Genomic DNA, 20,870 nt, shown 5'->3' on the forward strand with positions numbered 1-20,870 from the left:
GCCCCAGATCAATGAAGAAGGTGATGCTAATCAACGAAAAACCGGAAGCAAAGCGCTATGCCCGGGGGGGGGGGGGGGGGAAAAGGAATTGCTCCGAAAAAAGATATTAGGGTTCCCAATGCTTCTCCATGCCCAATGAAACAACCTCGCGATGCTTTACTCCTAATCCCACGACAGTTCCGAGACGGAGCTTAACCTGAGTCTCGGTTAAGAACGGCGATGATCTACGTTTCACACGGCTCACGATTCCATGGATAGTTTCATTCGACCTCGTGATGGAGGACATAGCTTATGATCATCGGCTTTGATCATGCCACTAGGCATTTTATTAGGACATTGCACAATGATCCGAACACTTTGTCGCATCTCTTCGATACGGATACATTAATGATCATAGTGATCTCGTCTGGTACCTACAGGTACGTCAGGATCCAATTAGTCATGAACATCGTAAGGTGCTGCTCTTCGCGAATCCCAGCATACCCCTGGTTGGGATGGGAAGGCCCACCACTTAACTTTTAGTTAGGCCTGGGCCAAGTCAGTGGGGGGACCCTGTCGGGCTCCTTCCCCCCCCCCCCCCCCCCCCCCAAAAAAAAATTGTAGGTGGGAGTTTCCCGTCATACGGCTCGAATCATTCTCAGATGCCCCGAGAGGCATCCTTTCCTTTTTAAATTCCCCGTTGGTTCATGCGCACGCAAATGAGCACTGGCTGAGCAGGTTCACTTCTTCGTAACGTCATTTACTTCTTTCTTTTATCTGTCCATCGCATCCTCATCTTCACCGCTTCCGCGCCTTTTGCTTGTCTTCTGCTCCGCTTGTCTTCATATTAATATGAACCGCTTTCGTGCTTTGCACTTCTTAAAAATAAGTAAGAACCTGCTCGTCTTCTGCTCCTAAACACTCCGTTGTGTCTTCATCTTCACGCTCCATCAGTCGCGTCTGAATCTTAATATTCACCGCTTTCGTGCCTTTTATTTATTTAACATACATATTGTTTGTGATGCTGGACTGCATTCTTTCTCTGAGGTACGGAAGTTGCGGAGTCCGTGCCTTCCGTACCACCACAGGTTTGGGCAGATCCTGCTCCTAAACAAAATTCATTCTGAACCTGGTTCCGAAGATGATGCTAATCCTTTTTTCCAAACTTCTTCTTTCTTTACTTTGACTTTATGTAAACATAATGTTCTGCAATAATTTGTATCCTTTTGCTCCCGCTCGCTCGTCTTCATCTTAATCTGAACACTCCTCGCGCCTCATATATTCACCACTTTCGTGCCTTTCTTTGGATTTGATGAAGGCGCGGAAGAGGTGAAGATGAAGATTCAGTTATGAAATAAATTAAGTTAGGCGCGAGGAGCAAAAGTGACTTTAGGAGCCGACCTATGAGGCGAGCTGATCTGCTTTGATCCAGGAGAAAGCCTAGTCAGCTTCGGTGCAGGTCACGTGATCTATAGCTCGGCCTTTGCTTTTGGAGGCTTCCTCTACCCACATATCTATTTGCCCGCAGCAACAAATTTGAAGACAAGGTCTGTAGGACCAACACTATTTGAAGGAACCCGTCCTGCCATGAATAGTCATGTTTGACTGGGCTTACACACATTCGCTCACTTAAGCTGTCCCCCGTCAACTTACCCTAGCCCCGAAGTTTCCAAGGCTTCACACAAAATCTTTACTGACAACATATGCATGCTTGAGTAGGGTCAGGCAAAACCGTTGCCTGATGGGAACTTCCCCCATATTGCTATCAATGTCTTCATGTTGCACGACCTCTTAACATTACACCACTGAATCCCCAATCCTTTGCTTGCTGTGCAGTTACAATACCAATATCCACTAATCGTTGTTTCCAGATACGGTTGCCGGTTGACATCTCTTCTAATTCGTCAATACGAGAAGCAAATTGTTGTGTGGAGGAATCAATATCTCGACATGAGCCAAGAGGCAGATCTTGTGCCACTCCACCAGGTCGTATGAAACTGGCATGCATCCTGGCTCCTGGGACTCTTTCATAGAATTCTAACAATTTCTCCCACTCCTCAAAAGCCCAAAGGAACGGAGTTGATGCTCCCACATCCATAGCATGAGTAGCTGAAGCAAGTGAACGATTTGGAATTCGAGTTATTTCACAGAATAACACTCGTATATATTGAGCTCGTAATGGTACCTCACAATTCAAAAGTGTCTCTATGGCTGAAGAATGAGTGTTTTCTTGGGCCATCGTAGAAACATAGATAGGGTCGACGACGGAACGAACAACAAAACTTGACGACAGCTTTTTCGTACACGTTCACTTGCATCACATATAGAAGTGCTCTCTGAACCGTGCAATAAGGTCACCCATAACACGGCTCTTCCACTTGAGTTACCTTAGCCCCAGGCCATGCTATTCCATGATATTGGAAAAATGAAATGGCAGCATGACATTTTATTAGTATTGAAAGCTGGGTTGAGGGAGGGAACCTCCTGATTATAATCAGAACGAAGAAAGCTTGCTTGAAACTTCGGGGGGGGGGGGGGAGGAAAGCGACAGCCGTTCCGACAAGGCGTGTAGCGGTTACAATGAATGAGGCACGAGGAGCGTTCAGATTAAGATGAAGACGCGAGTGAGCGAGCATCTAGGAGCAAAGTAAACGTTATCCAATTATTTCAGAACGTAAGGGGCGAATGAGCGGGTTACGAAGTGAAGATGAATGTTACGAAGTAAATGAAGATGAATCTGCAAAGAAGTCAATGAAGGCGCGAGTGAGCGGGAGCGGAGTCACGGATAATGAAGATTCAGATGCATCATAATAAAGTTCTGTTATTTTGAACATAAGAAGTCATAACGAATGAAGAAAAAAGAAACCCGGAAATGATCGTTCCCGTTGGGTACTCTGCTTCTTATAGTCAAGGTTGTTTTCAAGTGCTTGAATTGAAGTAGCACCTTTTTAATATGAGTTGGGATTGTTTTCTTGCAGTTCTTCTGTTACTTCGGATAACCAAGCAAGGACCGGGGGCGACGTGCAAATTTATGAGCAGGTGCGACGGAGCAAGAAAATAAGAAGAAGGAAAACGGAGGCCACCGGGCCTCGCTCGAATAGGAGGGGGGCTTTATTATGGATCCCACCTGCTTGCAGAAATGAATGGATCAGAGGGCTTTCTTTACGCTTCACCCCTTCTGCTCCTAAGTGCCTCTGCTTCGCCCCTTTTGCTCGTCGCTTCTTGGCTCCGCTCCCTCGCGCCTTCGTTCTTTCTTGCAGAACCAAAACCTTCTGCTCGTTGTGCCTTTGACTTCGTTACTTCGTTACTTCGTAACCTTTTCAATCACTAAGACAATACCAAAAATTGTTCGTGTTTTATCGGCCCCAGGGTAGTTTACTCTACCCATTCTCCAGTCTCTCGTACAGCTCAAGTGTGCGACTCGCTATGACGACCTCCTTCCCATCTGCTCTGCCCACTCTCCATTCACACGGTTATCAAAGTGGAGGAAGGGTGGGCAGCAGGTACCACGAGCCCTCTGTCCCACACATCTATCCAGAAGCAAGTTTAGTTCACCGGTTCCACCGAATGCTCCTATCTCTTGGCAAAGATCGTGTGAGTGTACAGTTATGCTTCGGATGCTTCGCCATGGACGACCCAGTTCCCATTCTTTTCCGGTGCACTTGCTTTGCATCTCTGACACACAAGGAAGGATGCGGTGGGAAGCAGTCCTAGCCTCTGTATGGCCGATCATTCCGCTGGCATCTCGCATTCACGCCCCCATTTTACTGCCGCTCGGGGATGTAGTTGTAGATACATGAGTCTAAGTGGGTCGTTGGCTCCACCAGTTATCTCCTTCTATGACATGCTGTTGTCGTCGCCATATTCCATATGTCACTTAGTCATATCTGCCTCGTTCAGATGCTGAACCTCCGAAATAAAAGGAGGACTCCATTCATTGACTCCGCGATCGCCCTCTAAACGATCAGAATAAGGTAAAGCTTGAAAATAAGTTTTGTACTCCTATTAATTTCTCAGTTCCTCTAGTCGGGTGGGCGCCGACCAGTCTTTCGGCCATATCCCCCTGAAAATTGTACGTGCGGTTCTCCCCGCATGCGGCTCACACCCTTCGAGGTGGCCTAGCCCTTAATTCGTACCTATAGTAAAATTGAGACTACTCGACTTCGCCGCTCCTGCGCGTAAATGCTCCGAACTAAGCACCGTCGAACCCGTTCGTAAACTCTTCGGAACATCTTCAAGAATGAATGAGCCGTTCATGCTGAGCCTTCCATTTTCATCAGATGACCCGGCCTCCCGTGACTCTTCCACCTTCCGGGCTCCCTTTCCTTCGGAACCTATGCGTTGCTCCCCCGGCGCAGGCCTACCACGATTCGCGCGTACGATGTTTTCGCCAAACAGTCTTTGCTTGTAGTGCCATCCTCCCCACTGACTGTCGTATGGGTGGGTTGTCCCTTGCTGCCACATTATGTTAGGCGTTATGGTGACAAGAAATTGAGTGGTTGACTTGGACAGCAGGCGGGTTACACGTTCCACTGTGCCGAGATATGAGGTGCATGTGGTGATGATCACCCTGGGGTATGTGCTAGTGCCCTTGACGGGCACTCCAGCACCCGCAAACGCTCGTGAAAATCCGGGTGGTGATATAATCACCCCTGCCGACCGGATGTGTGGATAACGAGTCCACCTTCACAACCTTCTCCCTTCTATCGCAAAAAGTAAGTTCGGTTCACTTGAGTTGCTCAATCGCCCCGCCTCTTTCTTGCCCTGTGCTCATGACGCGCTATGGAACCTCCACTGTGCCGGGGGACCGAGCTGGGCATAGCTAGCGGCATAGGAGCCTACTCGATGTCAGCGGCTTCGTGCCACACTGGAGTAATCCAATATGTGATTTCACACGTTCCACCACTTCTCCGTTCATTTCCAATACTGATCGTGAAACACCATGAGCAGCAGGATGTTGAGGTCTGGAATTCGAAGTGAAAATTTTTATTTGCCTGTTCCTAGTCATCATGGAAAGGAAAGGTTCTGTTAAGAAAGAGATTATTCTCCTGGAGCTTGTCCAGTACCACCAACCAGTACTAAAAATGCATCTCCTTGCCTCCGCTCGTAAACTCGCCCCTTGCATACAAGCGAAGCACTATTGGTGTTAAGAGCTCACTGAGCGATGATTTATGAAGTAAGTCAGTGCCCTCGATTGTTCCAGAGAGAAGGATCATGGCGCCCCGAAACCATGACATCCTAAGCAGCATCTCCTTGCGTGCAAGAGACTTCCGGCCTGGCCTCCCGGCTCTGTGTTGAAAAAAAAAAGCAGTAGCTAAAGCAAATCTAAGGCTTATTTGCATTTTGCTTATTATTCTTTGCCAATGGGTTGCTTGGCACCAAGCAACCGGTTGAAAGAAGCATCCCAAAATAAAAAAAGTAATGAATGCGAATAGAACGTATGATTGATTGAATGAAGTGGCTAGCGATAAAAATAAGTGTTGGTCCCACTTCATTACCTGCTCTTGTAATGCAGGCGCCCCACGCTAAATAACAATGGACCACAAGCGCCGATGAAGACCTTCTTTCAGAACCTCTCTTCCTTCCTATAGACGACCAAGGTGCTCTCTATAAGGCTTGGCATATAACACTTTATTTTGCGGCAGTCAAGGTCTGTCTTGTATAAGTGATCAAAGCCCCCCTCGACTTTTTTTTTAATCTTGAAGATAAAATACCTGTGCTCCATCGCGTCTGAATCTGAAGATTCCCTGCTTCCGCACCTAAAGTAGCTCTTGTTCTATCTAAGCGAGAGCAGAGTTCACCCTCCTTAAAGAGGGGGGGAGATGGAAGGGCAACTTTTCAGAATAGAATGCAAGGCGTGTGTGGAAGCGAAGAGGTAGGCAGGCGCTTGTCGCTGCGAATGATACACTTTCTTTATTAACATCAGGTTGGTGTAGTGGTGCTTCGACCAAGAAGGTAACGTTATCTGAAGGCGCTCAGGAGCGAAGGTTATCTTCAAGATAACTTATCTTGAAGAGAAATTCTCCGAAGGGGTGAGTGAACGGGTTACGAGGTAATGTAAACATATCTTTGGAACGTCAATTCTATGGAAGGTACGAAGTAATGAACCACGTCAGAGGAGAAAGGACAGATCACCTACCGATCTTTGATCCAACAAAACTATGCCAGAAGAATAGAGACCGGCACAAAAGCCTTCTTCATCAATCTACGCTCATTGAGAAAACAGTGACATAGAGAAAAAGGGGGGGGCAAAAGAGATGTGTGGCTGAAGTTATGCTATATTTTAACATAAAAGAACACATGCATTGATTTGTCGGAGGTTTGATAATCTATTAAAGGTTCCAAGCGACTTTAGGAGCGATTTATGAGCAAAAGCGATGGAGAGAAGTAAATGAGGCGCGAGGAGCATGAAGATTAAGATGAAGATGCGATGGAACATTTTAAAGAAAGTCAAAGTCAAGAAAAATGTAGAAGTCAAAGAAAAAAGTCAATGAGAAGTGGTGATCTCATCTCGTCTTGCTTGCTGGGAGAGAGGAAGCTTTTGGACCACCTTTTTCTCAGCCAGATAGTGAGCGATCACTCAGCAATGATACCACCGGCCGGGAAGAAGTATCTATCCCTTACGGGAATCGAACCCATGTCTTCGACATGAAAAGACGATGTCCTAACCACTGGACGAAGGGGACAAAAAAACATTCTTGCTCTTGCTCACTCGCGCCTCAGCTCCGAGACGCGAATAGAAGTGGTTCACTTTGTTTCTATACAAAATTTGACGATTTTGTTTGTTTTTGTTTGATGCTCACTCGCCCCTTCTCCTCCGTTTTTTAGTGTATCATGAAATAAATAAGAAAGAACGGGTTTATGGATTAAATCATTGTCGGTTTTGGTTGCGGAAACTGAAATGGGGAACCGTCGGTAATCGATAGTAGCAACGAGCGGTGCAAGGACATAGGGATATAGCAAGTAAGCCCAGCCACCCTTATCTTCTCTTTGTTTGGTTGGTGGGACTTCGACTGTCATAGTAGGTATGGTAGGCTTAGTAGGGCTCGAACCTACAATATCACCGTTATGAGTGGTACGTTTCAACCAATTAAACTATAAGGCCCTACTTATCTCTACATGCGATTCATTCATTTCAAGAAGAGCGGACTGGCCAAAGCTTTGCTCTATCTGCTTCTTCCTCAACCGGGGCAAGGTTATGAAAGAAGTGACGAAAAGAACCTGACAAGCGAAGCGACCTGGCCCTTTCGTGACTAAAACAGCCGGTACGCATTCTTTTACGCTTTATTTCCGACTCGCTTAGACTCAGGGCGGGGCTCTCTAAATTGCAATGTCGTTAGGTTCTGAGGCGCCACGCGCTACTTAGGTGCGAGTTTACGAGCGATTTATTTTCTTTCTTTGATAACTTTGTTAAAACATAAAACCTTTCTGACTTTGTATGACTTCAGTTTCATTGACTTCGTAACATGAATCTTCATTGACTTCGTAACATTAAGATGCATCTTCATTGACTTCGTAACATGAATCTTCATTGACTTTTTCGTAACATTCAGATTCATCTGAATAACTTTCGTAACATGAATCTGAATCTTCATCGCTCCCGCTCACTCGCGCCTTCATCTTAATCTTCACGTTTGTCTTCATCCTCATATATGAACCACTCCCACGCCTTATTAAATGTTATAAAGTTAAAGTCAATAAAATAAGGTTTTTTTTAAACATAAAACGTTATCTTTAGATAATTATCCGCTGGATAACGTTATGTTATATTTTCACATAAAATGAATGCACTACTGATTGATTTAGTACTGGTATAGTAGTACAACAGAATGTTACCCAGAGCCCCCTCCGGGGTTATTTGGCAAGCCCCTTATGTAAACATAATCTACTAAAGAAGCTAAGTTACACAAGTAGTGAGTTTTAGAGTGATCGACAGGTTCTGATTTACCAGAAGCGTTGGCGACCTAAAGTATTGTTATGCAAGACAGCCTCGATTCAGTATTTCAATAGAAAAAACAAGCCCACTAATAACTTAGATAGTGACCCTTACTCTTTGGTGTAGTTGACCCTACCTATTGATTGACTCAAGGCTTGTCTGACTCAAGTTCGGAAACTTAGAACCCTTCTGTAGTGGGATGTAGGCTTCAGTGGTTTTGGTACTTTTTCACCACTAGTTATGATTTAGTAACCTACACCGGCAGGTCATTAGTTTAAGCGAACACTAGAAAGAACTCAGCGAGTACTCGCGCTATGTTGTTAGCTTTTTTCAACTGAAGTCGCGTAGTGCCAATTGATAGCTGATAGAGCCCCGAGTCTAAGCGAGCAAAGCCATTAGTTTCTACTCTTGTACTCATAGTACCAAAGGTTCTGATTTCTCAGAACAAAAACTTTCTTCTAGTTAGGGTGGGTTACTTTTGAATCGACAGTAGTTACGAAAGGGGGAAACAGCTCAGTTGCTTAGAGTGCTGGTCTATCACGCCAGAAGTCACGGGTTTGAACCCCATTTTTCCCGCCCAACCCATTTGGTCTCCACTAGAAGCTTAGCATTCAATACAAATATCTTTCTCCCCACCCAGGTAAAATTTCCCGCTCGTAAACTCGCGCCTCACCGCAGACACAGAATGAGTGGAGATGCATTTATTAAAAAAAGAAATATAATAACCTTGCTTATTTACTACTAGCGACTTTAGGCACGAAAGCGGGGAATCTTCAGATTCAGACATGACTAATGGAGTGGCGAAGAAAAAGTCTATGACGACGCAGGGCCAAAAAGGTCAAATTAGGTTCTGAAAGAATGCCAGTCTACAAGAAGCTGGCAGAGCTTTAGCCATTGGACCACATGCTAACTAAACAGTTACCCTTTTCTTGTTCGTTCTTTGAATTACGCTAGTGGTTCGACTTTAGGTTACGAAGTCAAGAGATACTGCTTAAGTCTTCCCATTCATTCCTAGCTCTTATCCCTAAGAATTAAGGGAACCAAGTAACCTATACGAGAGTGAAGAAGACATTTCCAACAATCAACTTCCCACTGACTTTTTATGTCCCGACGATTCTGCTAGTTTAGAAAGTAAGTCAAAAGAAGGACAGGGGTCGCTAGGTTCTGAAATAATTGACTTCGCAACTTTCATTCAGAAAACATAAAATCTCCCCAAACCTACAGTCAGTTAAAAGCCAACCGCTCTACCACTGAGCTACTGAGGAACTACGGGTGATTTGATCTCATAAAGTACAACTCCCGTTCTCAACCCAAGAACAGAGTCCGAATTCATTGACTTCGTAACCTTTGTAACTCCCAAACTTCTTCGTAGTGGCTCTGTTCCATGCTTATAAGGTTCCACGTGAACGGCTCTATTTCATTATATGAAATCTATATCCCAATTCCATTATGTAAACATAATCTTTGGTTTCATTGACAAGTAATTTATGGTCTATATATGAAAGTTAAGAAAGAATATATATTAAAGTTAAGAAAGAATCATATAATAATCGAGAAAAAATGGTTAATTCTTTTTTTTAATCTTTACTTTTATTTTGACTTTTCTTTCTTTCAGAACGTTCTTCAAGAACATATTCTTTACTTCACTCCATCGCTTCTGCTTATCGCACGCTCCTAAGCGCCCACTCGTAAATGCTCCTAATGTCGCGCTCGCTCACTTGCGCCTTCATCTTAATATGAACCGCTTTCGCGCCTGAATCTTAATATATTTAAGCTCTGTCTGAATCTGAATGCTTCGTCGCGCCTTCATCTTCACGCTCGTCGCACCTTCAGATTAATATTCACGCTCATCGCGCCTGAATCTTCTAAGTGTGTGATTAAAAAAAAGTGAAATATGAAGGTTCCTCATAAACGATGATGCGGTACTAACCAATGCAACCGGGAAACCTTATCTCAAATTGAACTGGCGTCCGAAGCCAGGAGGGAATGGCGGTACGCAAGTGCCTTGTATTGCTTGGATTAAGTGACGAAGTCAGGGCTTACACCATAACATAACTCGTTGATCTGATCTTCTATGCCATCGATAGATAGAGCTTCAGATTGAATGGAATCTCATCTCTAGAGGCTGCATCTTTATCTAGTTCCGCAAAATCCATGCGAATCCATTTGGTTCTTAAATCATTTTTTTGTTCGCTCCCGCTCACTTGTGCCTTATCTATAACACGTCTTGCTTTTGTCGGTATTGATCTGACATGAATGCTGGTGATGCTAAACTGATTGCGCCGAATAAGCCGGACCGCCCCTGCCTCTGTTACTATCTATTCCGATGTTGGCCTGCTCTTGTTGCATCTGTATATAGCTATTAATAAACACTCGTATTCTTTCTGTAAGAAGAGGCTTTCCTTACCTTAGCAGCTGGCACCTTTATCTGAGCTTGGTTCCGTTTCCCGATCTCGATCTGCTAATGGATATGCTTTGGTCTTTCTTATTTCCCAGCTCAATCTGAACTTATAACTCAATGAATGCTGAACAGTTTGGTTTGGCAAAGAAGAACGAAGGTGATGCTAATCACCGAAGGTGATGCCTGATACAAAGTTTGAAGGTTCCGAAGGGGCGAAGCGAATGAAAAATTGAGGCGCGATGAGCGTTAAGATGAAGACGAGCGAGCGGCGGGAGCAGAGCGAAGAAGCGACAAAGTGAAGGTTATGTTATTTTTCACATAAATGAAACGATGAAACGTTACGAAGTCAAATAAGTCAATGATTATAAAGTAAAAAAAAAGAAAAGTTTAGAAGTAAAAGAAAGAATGAAACTCTCCCTAGTACGCAAATGCTTTTGTCTTTTGGATTGGTCAAGCAAGGTCCGAGAGGAACAACCTCTATCCTTGCAGAGGGTGTAGTACTCTCGGCTTACACAGCAGGGGCCTGTTTATAGTCCTGGTTTCCACTACTTACAAAAGTCATCGTTATGTACATTCACTCTATTGGTATGTTCACAAAGAGCAATGATTTTAGAACCAAATGTTCTGGTTACGAAGTCAATTCAAATGAAGATGAATGAAGAATTAGAAAACAAAAAAAGAATCTTCAATTTTTTAAATGGAACAAACTTCCTTTCCTAAATCTTAGCTCTTCTCTTTATTATTCTTCTACTGTTACTTTACTGGGGTAGAAGATGTAAACCGTGACGTCTCTGAGTCATACGGCTGGAACAAGATTTCGTACAATTTCGGCGATTAAAAATCTTTTTATTACAGAACCTTTCTTTCCACTTCCATTGTTCAGGTTCTGAGGTCACGTCATGAAGTCAATTCATAATATGCGAATGAAGAATTCGCAAAATAATTTGAAGTCCCGGCCCACTTTTTTCCCACTAACCAATTACGACCATCAAACATACTTGGTTTATGCACTGCTAATGTAGCGGTGTCGAGCATTTGATAAACTCACACCATCCATTTCAAATGGGATTTGTCCCATGGACACATGAGCAATCCAACCCGTAGGATTTCCTTTTCCTCTTCCCATTCTCACTTATGTAGGTTTCCCCGTAATAGGAAGATCTGCGAGAAATCTTACCCATATCTTACCATTTCTTTGTGATTTTCTGCTCATAGCACGATGGAATTGTCAGATTATAGCCTGACGCTCTGCTTCAATGGCGCGATATGAAAGACGACCAGCTCTACAACTTTTGGTGTGATATCTTCCAAAACCAAGTTGTGTACCATCCGTAAAAACACGCCTACTACATCTGCCTTTATGATATTTACAAAATTTCGTACGTTTCAGATATAGCACGCCCCTTCTTTTTTTGACTATATGAGATCCGCACTTTGACACCTGAGATTCCGTAACGAGTAGATACTTCCGCAGGAGCATAATCAATTTTTGGGTCAAATACATAACAATATGTTTTTCCATACTTTTCGCATTCCGTTCTAGCTATTTTTGCACCTAAACAAAAAATACATATCCCCTCCACCCCTCTTGGCATTATTAATGGAATATCCTTCACTATGTTACTAAAAATGGAACGAAATGAATTGTTCCTCAGTTGAAAAGAGGTGTCTTGAGCAATCAGAGAAGCACTTTGATAAACAGATTTTATCTTTACCGACTCAATTAAGGCGTTTGCGGTCTGTGTTCTATTAGACAAAAAGATCGCATTTTTCGCACTTCGTTCAAATAAGAATTGTACCCGTACAGAATTCTTCTATTTCTAAGTATGATGTCTATCATCATCTCTATTCCCTTGTTCAATTCTCCTATCCCACCTAGGTCTATGAATTTTTCTATCAATTCTGCAAGCGCCTTATCCTTACCCATGAGATTCCAACATTTTTGACTTAATTGACCCCGTTGACCCGAAATGATTTAGAAAGATTCTTCTTTATCGACGGTGTTCGGTCATGGTATCCATAGCATTGCATCTTTTTCGGCCAAATCCGGATTTTTTTTTACTTCTCCCGGTCGTTGAGCCTGATTGACTTTATTACAGTTCCTTCGGAACCTCTCACTTCGCTCCTGTTCCTAAAGTCGTACCTCAGAACCCCGCTTTTTTGAAGATACCCGATTGGCTCGACTTTCCCAAATGCCCACCACTGGCCCTTATCCTTTCTGGGTCTTGATTTGTTGCGTCATTTTAGTCGTAGTCGTCGACGGGGAAGAAAGAAATGAATGAATGTCCTTTTGAGAAAATGTAGAATAATACACCTGCCGAGATGAAAGCCAAAGGAACTTATCGTAGGTGGACGTATTGAACCGAAATAAGATCTTAGATTGACATCTTGATACATCATTTTACCATAATAATAAATAGAGTCAATGGAACGTGGGAAGAGCCACTTCTTTCTTGTGGGGGCTTCCATTCACCTGCGCAAACTACATACAAGTGCTCTCCGAACCGTGCAGGATAATTACCTATCACACGGCTCGCAAACCCTATGGTTACAAAGTAAAAGCGCTTGAAAACAACCTTGCCCCATAGAGATGCTCCTCCCCACTGATCAAGCGGCGACGCTGCTTGTGATAGGCTTAGCTTAAGCCTATCACGTTTTTATCCGCTCCCACTCACTCGCTTCTGCTCCTATGCACCTAGAGTTTCACATTGCTTCGCTCCCGCTCCCGCTCTTAAGTGCCTAACGTTCAGAGTTTTTCTGGTTTGAGAAAGGAGCACTGCCAAGTCCGGGTGCCCTGAATGAATAAGAAATGGACAGCTGAGGGGCGCGTGAGTGGGTTGTTATCTTTAGAGAAAAATAGAGTAAATGCATTATGAGAAATCAAAACCTTAAAGTCTCTTTATTGAGCGAGACTCCCCATCCATATTTGCATCCATATCCCACCCATTTTCTTTTTTTCCATTCTATGATTTCAATGACAACTTCAATTCAACTAGGCTCCATTTTAGAGTTCGGTCTTAATCATCAAGGGCGAGTTGGAACGGTAGCTGCTTAGTCTCATCCGAGTTGTACTGCTTTTGTTTCTTAAAAAAAATAAGGGTTTAGGCTTCTTCCCTTCCACTAAATAGCTGCCCTAGCGGGTACTACGAGCCCTCTGTACCAGATTCCCTCGCTGCTAGGAAATCTGTTCACCGGTTCCACCGAATCATTTTTATAACCAGAGCATAGTGCGGCGTCGAGCGAGAAATATCTCTTCTTTCGGTTTATTCACTGATCTGAACTTAGCACTTTTTTTATGTTATTCTTATCCTTTTTTTGCTCCCGCTCACTCGTGCCTAAAGTCCGCTCGTAAACTTGTGCCTGCTCACTCGCTCCTGATTAATTCTTGACTTCGTAACCTGGGGCTAGGCGTTCGCAAAATAAGTCAGTCTACCATAGAAGAAAAAACCCAGATCAGTGATGGCCTCTCCAGTGGCGCTAGTGATCGGCACATTAGGGGAGTGGTTGCCTGGGTTTCTCGGCCTCGTATCCTATTCGTTCATGATATCTACATTCAACTGTGCCCTGGAGACACGGTCAAAGCAAACCAGTGTGCTTCTTTCACGACATGCTCTTGTCCTGGGTGTCTTCCTGTGGTCTTCTAGCATTAGAAGAAGTCGTGTTCGTCCTGGATTCCCACTTTATTTAGTAAGGACAGGAAAAGACGGACCCATTCGGTGACTTTCCCGGTCGCCCTCACTAAACCGACTTGGATCTGAACTACGATTCAGATCAAGTCTTACCGAAATAGGATTTCCTTTTCGTGCCATATGGCTCTTAGACTTGACTTTCTCCCCTTTCTTCCCTGTCTAATGTTTTCGAAGATCTTGGTTTCTGTGTAGAAGCAAACTCTCCAAGACCATGAAGTCACGAGTAATCAAAGCGGCGAAATAGAAGATCTACGTGACCTCCTGCTATCTCTGTTCTTCTTCATTCAAGGAAAGCATCAACAAAACAGCCGTCCTAGGGTAACGAGAAGTGTTAGGTAAAGTAAATGCCCGAAGTGAAACTTCCACTGCCAAACTTACTTAACTTCGTGATTGCAGAACCTGATCTGGAACAAAAGGGGACCAAAGGTCTCTAGTGGAGGTAGCTTATCCAATCCCATTCCATTTCTATTGTTGCTATTCAAGAGCCGATGATTGACTCCTCTGAAATATGGGGATACAAAATGACATCACTAATGGTTCAGAAGTTGCATTTTGCATGACGGCGCGATGGAGTGGGAGGCGAAGCGACGAGCAAAAGGGGCGAAGCGTTTCTTACATGTTCACTAGGTAACCAAAGGTTTTCCAGATGTATACCTTACATTTTTATAGGTCAAGTGCGATTACTTGCTTTGACGCTCTCTGTGGTTTATATTCTTTTTGTACATCATTCATTCTTAACCTGCGGTGGAGACTTCAACTTAGTGCTCTTCTATGAGAAAGACTTGATACCTCACATTTCTTTTTTTAATAAACAATTAATTGCTTTGATGCGGGATATCAAGGTTGCGTAGCGAATATACCAGGCACGAGGAGCGTGAAGATTAAGATGAAGACACGACGGAGCAAAGGAGGATCATGTAAATGGGCAAGACTGGATCGCGTCCTCTACCCCACTAATGGGCTTCATTTCTTCCCTATTACCAAAGTTGAGCACTTGAGTCACTGCACGCCTTCTGAATCTGAAGATGACTTTGTAACATTCATCTGAATTGACTTCGTAACATTAAGATGAATCTTCACTTCGTAACCCGCTCACTCGCCTCTCAGCTGCTCTTTATCAGCTGGATAACCTCAGAACCTCGACCTTTCCCGTTTCAGGAGATGTGGACTCAACATCCTGATTGATAATAGCTGATCTATTCCGGTCCATGCTCGGCCGGTGCTTAGCCTCTCTTTTATGTTTTATTATTTTCTTTCATTCATTTTAATCTTCTTTCTTCTTCTGATTCAATTTCTTCTTCTGTTCCTTATTTCATAACCGAAGGCGTGGAAGCGGTTCATATATTAAGATGAAGACGAGCTTGAAGATGAAGACACGAAGGAGCGGGAATGAAACAAATAAAAAAAAGAAATAAAAAGAAATAAAGGTGCGACAAGCGGGAAGATGAAGATTCAGACGTGCGTGAAGATTAAGATTCTGACGAGCGTGAAGATTAAGATGAAGACGAGCAAGCGAGGGTGAGTTTACGAGTGAAGAAATTAAATAATGGAGTTAAAAAAAAAGATATATGAAGCTGAGGTGAGGATGAAGTCCTCAAGTGCAAGTGCCAGAACAATCATGAACTGTACCCTTCCCTTGGCAAGAAAACACATAGACATCTTAAAGAAAGAAAATTTCTGGCGACAACGTGCATAATAGAAAGAGGTTCCAAAGGTTACGAAGGCTACAAAGTAAAGATTAATGATGAGCAAGGCGCACAGCAAAGTGACTGATCTAGACATGCTCTTCTTACAATTCAACTCTTTTCTAGCAGATTCTGAGGGGCGAGTTAAAGGGATAAGAAACAGAGTCAATTCACAATATGCGAATGAAGAAATAACTGAATGGCTTATATTCTATCACGGATGACTGAGGAGGATAACAACATGTTGCTTTCCACTCTATCTGATGAATTCACTTTGTGACCTTGTCGGCGGATAGCGTCCCGGGACCAGATGGATTTACTTGCATCTTGTTCTCTGTTTGGAGACTGTCTCTATATCTAATATAGATGCGATACTCTCTTTCTTTCTCCATGGTTTTCTGGATCTATTCTTCTAATTAAAATTAAGAACTGTTCTTCTGATAAATCAGTGATTAGCATCACCTTCGTTTATCCACTTGATAACCTCAGTGATTAGCATCACGTCTCTTTGTTTGTAAGAGAATTTCTAAGATATTTACAGATTAACTAAGCTGCCTAGAATGATTGAAGAACAAGATTTTTGATTCTGAAAGAACTGCAAGAACTGTGTCTTGTTAACTCATGATCTTTTTCATGCAGAAATTTTATAGAGATATGCGGCTCCTAAAGTCGCACCGTCGAACCTGCTCTCTCGCACCTCATTTTAATTTAATTTGCTGATGCTTATCATTCATTGATATAACATTATCAAATTTCTGGTTTTCTCTCCTTAGTGCATGATAAGTAGATGCCTGGGAAGCAGGGCAGGCAGCAGTCCCAAAGGCAAGGTATTGTAAATAGTAAACTCCTAGCTGGATTAAGACAACTCCGCACTCGCTCACTCGCATCTTCATCTTAATCTGAATGCTTGTCTTCATCTTAATCTTCACGCTCCTCGCTCCTCATCCCTAAAAGTATTTCATTTCTTGAAAGAGTTTCATTAGCTAAACATGATTTATCGTTCTTTACCTAACACTTCGCGTTACCCTGGTTAAGAATTTTAGAATAAGATTAATAACAATAATGATAAAAGAGTTTTCTGGCTAGTAAGTTTACTTAGTCGTAATTTGTTTTTGAATAGCTGACTGAACATCAAGGTGACATGATTCAAACCTATGGCCCTCTGTACCCAAAACAGATGCGCTGACCAGACTACGCTACACCTCCTCTCACACTACGGAGGCTGAAATGTTAGAGCGCACGAGGCGCTCAATATGAAGCTGGGACGTGAGAAGTGATCCTTATGTTTTCTTCTTCGTGACCTGCTCCTCTCCTCTCCGTCGCCCCTCCATTCACTTTCATTTAAAAACAACTAGGCTCGCTCTGGGCTATGTTTCCTGCTTAGAAGTGGATTCGAACCACCAACACACAAATTTTCAGTCCTTTGCTCTAACCAGCTGAGCTACCTGAACCACTTTCCTAAAGTATATTTTCTTCATACAAAAAATAGCGCCCTACCCGCGAGGAGCTTGCTCAAGAACCGAGAGCCTGCCAGGCCAGGTTCTGGTTTCTCAGAAGGTAATCAACAAAGGTGCATAGCGAGTAAAGTCACTTCGTAATTGGAAAAAAAGTAGACGTTCTACAATAAAAAGATGGTCTATTGGAAAAAAATAGACGCTCAATCACTAAGTCAAGTAATCCTTCGGGTTCCAAGTTTTATCTCACGTCATTTTGTTTTGCCCACCCGTTTTGTATGCCAAAGGAAATGGGATTTGAACCCATGATACAATCTTCTCGTATACCGATTTAGCAAACCAATGCCTTAAGCCACTCAGCCATACCTCCAAGTTGTTGATCGGCCTTGGTAGGGACAGGGACCCGAACTGATCCGATTCACTGCAGAAGCCTCCGCGTGCGCTGAAAAGCCTCCGTGCGTACAGAAAAGCTGGAGTTCTGGCAGTTACTTTGTAACCTGTATTGAAGCTAGCGCACGTAGTCTTCTTCTATGAGTGAGACTCTATCCAAATCTATGGATCTCCCCAGCATCCAAGTCCATCAACGCCATTGGGCGATGCCTTCCTTTCTACGAACTAACGCTGAATGATTCACTTTGCCAGCCTTCGCCTCCGACCCAACCAAGAGAGAGAACACACGTTCTGAAAGAAAGCCGTGACTTTGCTCCTAGAGTCGCGCCTTCGGAACCTTCATGGAATGAATATCTCCTTCGTCTGGTTGGTCGAGACCCAGACTAAACCATTACATTATAGAGAAGTTCATTCTCGTCATGATCGATCCACGTCCTACCATAATGCCCAAAGAACCAGGCTTGTTTAGCTTACCAAGCTAGCTTACTAAGCGTGAAGGAATCGGGATAAGATTGCACAACCAGAAGGTAGCTTGCTTCTAGAGTCCTTTATAGTGATCCACTAGATCGGGTGAAGCCTCCCTGTTGCCATGCCACTGGTCCGATTTAGCCACTTCCAATAAATCAACTGCTAGTTGGTTCCAGAGTCATGATTAAGCTACATAAGCAATCAGCTTAAGCTGAATGAGCGAAAATAATTGAGTTTTTGCACAGGTTTTGAGGTTATCCAATTCTTGAAGAACGAAGTAAAGGTGCGGAAGCCGAGGATGAAGACGAGCATTCAAATTAAGATGAAGATGAGCGTTCAGATGAAGACGAGTGAGAGCAGACAAATGAAAGAAACTTATCTTGAAGATAAGGCGCGAGGGAGAAGAAGCGACGGAGCAAAGGCGCATAGCACTAATCAACGTTATCCAGTTGATAACGAAGGCGTGAATTTATGAGCGGGAGCAAGAAATTCATCTTCATGTTACGAAGTCAATTCATCTTCATTTTACGAAGTCAATGAAGGCGCGACGAGCAGAAGGGGCGAACGAGTGGGTTACGTAGTAAATAAAGGCACGAGTGAGCGAGAGCAGAGTCAAGATTCATCTTAATGTTAGGAAGTTAATTCATCTTCATGTTACGAAGTCAATGAAGATTCAGAAGAAGATTAAACTTTACAAAATGCCATCCTGCAGTAAACGGAGCCATAAGTAACGCCGCTGAATTTGTTGTTCATTTTAAACAACTAACTGTTAGTAAGATGGCTGCTAAGTCGAGTGAACTAGTTTAAAATCAAACAAAGTTGAAAAGCAGAAATGACCAGTTCAGAATGAATGAATCTTTCAGTGTATAAAGTCCCCCACTCCGCAAGTTCTTGCAGTTACTTCGTAACCTGAACAGCGAAACTGCTAAGAATGAAAAGCTTAATTATGTAATCAAACGGCGAGAAACAAATAAGAGGCATTTGTTAGAATGTTAGATTATGTTTACATAATGGCTTCCATAGAGAAGCGCTGACCTGGGTAAGCTCGAACCGTCTCCGTTTAAGTACCATGCGAGGAAGGTTCTGCAAGAACTCCATTTAACATGGTTTGTTGTTCCAGTCCAGAATCTACAACCCGGGGCCGGGTCACTAGTAAAGTACACTACCTAAGAGATAGGGGAGTTTTTCAGCTCCTTTGAAGATCTTTTTATTTCTTTAGAAGAGCAAAGTGGAGTGCTGCTCGCCACTCCCCGAGGCCAAGGACTGGGTCGAACCGTCATTCCAGGATTTGCAGTCCCATACATTTCCATTATGTTACCTAGCCAAACCAATCACTCATGTGCCAAAGTCAAATGGCATCCTTACCCACTCCCTCTTTGTCTACATATGCGGTGGCGGGCAAAGAGCTCTATATGACTGGCGGCGGGTTCCCAGAGCAGAGAGGGGGGGACAACGTTCGTCATTCTTCATAATGATATACTTTACTTTGACTTTATGTAAACATAACATTTATTTAATTTATCACTCTGTCGCTTCTGCTCATAAATGCTCCCTTATGCTCCCGCTCGTAAACTCGCTTCCCTTTTTCGTAACTTTTCTGCTCGCTCGTCTTCATCTTAATCTTCACGCTCCTCGCGCATTATGATAACCAAAGGCATGAGTTTACAAGCGGGGGTGCCTTTAGGCGCTTAGTTAGGAGCGTTTACGAGCAGGAGCGATGAAGATGAAGAAGAAGATTCATCAACGATTCAAGTTATGCAAGAAACGTTACAAAGTCAAAGAAATGCGCGACTGTGCTTAGCGCTTAGGAGTGAAGATGAATCTTGCAAAGTCAAAGAAACGATGAAAAGTTGGCTTTTTTCTTGCAGAACAAAAGAAACCTTCTATTTCGGAACCATGCCTATATTATAATATAATTTTTATTACCAAAGTAAAGTGGTCTTACTAAAAAGGGTAAGCTTTCTATTCTGTTCCAAGTTACATGGCTTTTCACTATTCCTTTCAATAAAAGGTAAATCCGTGGATTAATTGTTTATGCGGCAGTGCAACGCGCTCGAATCTTTCGGTTCGGTTATTCTTCTTTTCTGCGTTTCTTGCCGCTCCGTCGCTTCTTCACTCCGTCGCGTCTTCATCTTAATCTTCACGCTCCTCGCGCCATCTTCTGATTAAATTAATAAAATGAAATGTTCTTTCATTATTCGTTTCATCTCCGCTCGTCTTCATATTCATCTTCACACTCCTCGTGACTAATATATGAACCGCTTCCACGCCTTGTCTCCATTCGGATTGATTCGCTGCGTACCTTCCTTCATCTTCATCTTAATCGCTCCATCGAGCCTTCATGCAAGCGTATTTTCAATACCTTGTTTCGTGATCCTATCCTTCAATACGCTCAGATAACAGGGATCCGACGTTGATTTCCGATTGAAAGCTCCAGGTTTTGGGCGGCCCATATGGTTAGTTCAGCTATTAGTGAAGTCCCAAAGCCTTGTTCCATCAGCATTGAGATCAATCATCACCTCTATCAGTATTACTTAATTACACGACAAGTGCATGGTCAACAAACACACACCTACATCACCATAGTTCCGCTTGCAGACAATACAACCACAACCAAACTTGCAAGATATTCAACAACCGAACAAAGCTACTGGTAGTCCCATACCAGGGGGACGGCATGCTCCTATAATAGTTAACAGTACTGAACAACCGAGTTGTCGGTTGGGGGAAAGCACTTTGATCATTAAAAAAAAGGTTCCGAAGGCACGAAGTTTATGCGCGGGAGCAGAGCGAAGAAGCGACTTAGGTGCGAGGAGAGTGACGATGAAGACGAGCAAGCGGACTTTAGGAGCAAAGAAGCGACAGAGC

The 20,870-nt window shown here is 43.4% G+C and overlaps 1 pseudogene; it reads left to right on the plus strand.

Annotated features, from left to right (window-relative positions):
* The first annotated feature begins 2,721 nt into the window (after window positions 1–2,721).
* Window positions 2,722–4,389, plus strand: LOC144712401 (uncharacterized; annotated as a pseudogene).
* The last annotated feature ends 16,481 nt before the right edge of the window (window positions 4,390–20,870 follow it).

The sequence above is a fragment of the Wolffia australiana genome, chromosome 14 (genome assembly GCF_029677425.1).
Source record: "Wolffia australiana isolate 7733 chromosome 14, ASM2967742v1".
In the NCBI taxonomy this organism is placed as follows: domain Eukaryota; kingdom Viridiplantae; phylum Streptophyta; class Magnoliopsida; order Alismatales; family Araceae; genus Wolffia; species Wolffia australiana.